The sequence below is a fragment of the Pteropus vampyrus genome, unplaced genomic scaffold, assembly GCF_000151845.1.
Source record: "Pteropus vampyrus isolate Shadow unplaced genomic scaffold, Pvam_2.0 Scaffold61, whole genome shotgun sequence".
Lineage (NCBI taxonomy): Eukaryota > Metazoa > Chordata > Mammalia > Chiroptera > Pteropodidae > Pteropus > Pteropus vampyrus.
In genome coordinates, this window is record NW_011888842.1 from 3,868,389 (window position 1) to 3,871,058 (window position 2,670).

Sequence of the window (2,670 nt, forward strand, 5' to 3'; positions counted from 1 at the left end):
GAACTGGTTCTAAGATCCACTAAAATGGAACTCCCTCATGGAAAGAAGGAGGTATATGAAACCAGCCTTCAGTATAGCATAAATTTACACTGTATAAAAACATGTAAAGAATAAAAACGTGTCCATCTGTCTCTAGTCTCTGGGTGAAAAAACATCCTCCAAGAATCTATGAAATTAAAATCATAATCCTGTTTCTTTTAGGCATAGGGTTTTAATTTACATATCTTTATGATTTGTGAGGCCATAAGCTTTGCTATTAACATCCTAATGATCCCATGTCTGTGGTCCTTTTTAGGGCACCTGGAAAATTCTTTTTTTTTTTTTAAACACCTACAGCACCTGGTCTTCCTAGGTGGTCTCCCATCTAAGCACTAACCAGGCCCGACTCTGCTTAGCTTCTGAGATCAGATGGGATCGGGCTTGTTCAGGGTGGCCATAGATGGCACTTGGAAAATTCTAACACAATTCCTTTCTAGAGCAATATACCCTCAACTCAGGCTGTATAGGAAGAAGAGCTTAAAATCCCAAATCACAAAAGGTAAGAGGAAACGATCCAGCATGAGCAAGAGGCAACAGATATGAGAGCCAGCTGATTTAGATCTGCTACCATTTCAAGTAATGGAATCATATGATGTAAACTTAAAATATTTTTTAAAATAAAGACATACAAAGAGAATTAAAATTACAAAACATGACTAATATGATCAAAAGTAGCAGGTAGATAAAAATAAATATTAATCTAGTCACTTGCTATCAAATACTTATCATGCAGGTAGACTAGCAGTTAGGAGCAGCCAAAGAGAGAATTGAATAGGATCTTGGTTCCTTATCTGTAAACTATGTTATGCTGTCTCAGTTTCTCCCATGTGCTTGAAAATAACCAAGGCCAAAGAGACCTCGATCAGAGCAAGTATTACTTCCCGCATATATTCTTGTAGTTCGGCCCTAAATCGTCCATTTAACAGAACAGCCTTCAAATTCCTTGATGTTGGAAGGCTTCTATAACTTCTCAGAAACAAATGCCCATGTGCTAATAAACTGAAATGTTAAGGTCTTAGGTCAGATAAGATTTGGTCTTTTAGTTTAACATTTCTGACTTTGGAATAAAACATCTCCTTGTTTACAACTTGTTCCGCATCCTCTCTAATGGACAGAAGGCATTATCTGGATGGATAAATTCAATGGTTAGCAAAATCTCTCACTTTAGGATAGCCATCTGACTCATGCAAAAATACTAAACTCTGTCAAATTTTATACTTTCCCGAAACCTAACAATCTCCTAAACCAAATAATGCAAATATTTTGCATTATTTTATTTAATCTTAACAATAATCTTTATAATTAGAGATCTTTCCTCACTTTACAGGTAAGAAAAGTGAGGCCTGTAGAGGCCAAGTGAATTATCCAAATATAAACAGATTCCAGCCTTTAACACCAATACCAAAGCTCATATGCTCAATCATTATACTACTCTATATGTCTTTCCTTGAACTCTCAAAAGTGATTAATGCTTAATTAGGTTTAATGCTGGAAATCCAAGCACCCATGTTAGAGTTATAAGACCAGATGCCAAATGAATTTGTTTTGTTTTTACCTAATCTAGTGGTAAAGGGCAGAAAGTAACCTACTAATTCCTACTAGGGTCAGCTGTTCTATTAAAATACAGTTGTCAGAAACTCTCAATTCACATGTAAACCAAAGTTCAATTTAGGACAAAAATGTCCTTCTCCCCAGGCTCCTCTGAGACTTCTTCAGCTACACAAAAACAGTGGTTGTGTTTAAGGACACTGAGAGCTCATCACCAAAAAGGAAATAGTGGGACAAGAAGGACATGGGGATTACAGAAAGCAACTTCCTTGTCGGGGTAAATAGAAAAGTAGCAGAAAGAAAATAGAAAGCATTGTAGAGAATTGTATGGAAGCGATACAGGGTGCAGAGAGGCCTCCACTGCGGGGGCAATAATGAACACTGATTTTAAGAAGTATGCCTATCTCCCTCTCTCCTCCTCTCTCTTTCTTCTCCCACAGCAAACTGTTTCTTTGTCTCTGTTCTTACTCTACTATATCACCAGAACCACATGAAGCAAGAACACAATATCCATGCGTTTACCACTCTGTAGTCTTCCAGGTCTTGCTTTTTGTTGAGTTTCTATCATTATTATGAATCTCATCAAGATAATCAGTGGTTATTCATTCAGCTACTATTTTCTGAGCCCTCTGCACATGCCTGGTACAGAGCTCATTCCTTTAGATGCATTAATTCCTGCAAACCTAACAGTTCTGCAAGGTAACCGTTATTGTTCCCCTTTTGCAGATAAGGAAAGTAAGGTTGAAAGAGTTTCATGCACAGTTGAAGGACCAGGATTGGAAATCAGGTTCTTCTTTCTATGGGTCATGCTCTTAACCGCTAAGATGTATCACCAGTCTACGTCAACAGATGTCAAATAACCTTATCAAAAATGATGCTATGGCAAATTGTTTTAAGAAATGCTGAGTTAATATAATTAAACTGCTTAATATGATAATATGAATGCTAGATCCCTCAAAGGAGGATTGAAATAAAGTATTTCTCGAATTTATTTGACTACAGGGTCTTTTGTTATAGCACATCTCATTATAGCACAAAGCATTTCCCAATGTGTGTTCTGTACATTGGGAAATGCTTTCCTAG

The 2,670-nt window shown here is 36.9% G+C and overlaps 1 pseudogene; it reads right to left on the reverse strand.

Moving 5' to 3' along the window:
- Nucleotides 1–327: 327 nt before the first annotated feature.
- Nucleotides 328–441, reverse strand: LOC111740336 (annotated as a pseudogene).
- Between the last annotated feature and the right edge of the window lie 2,229 nt (nt 442–2,670).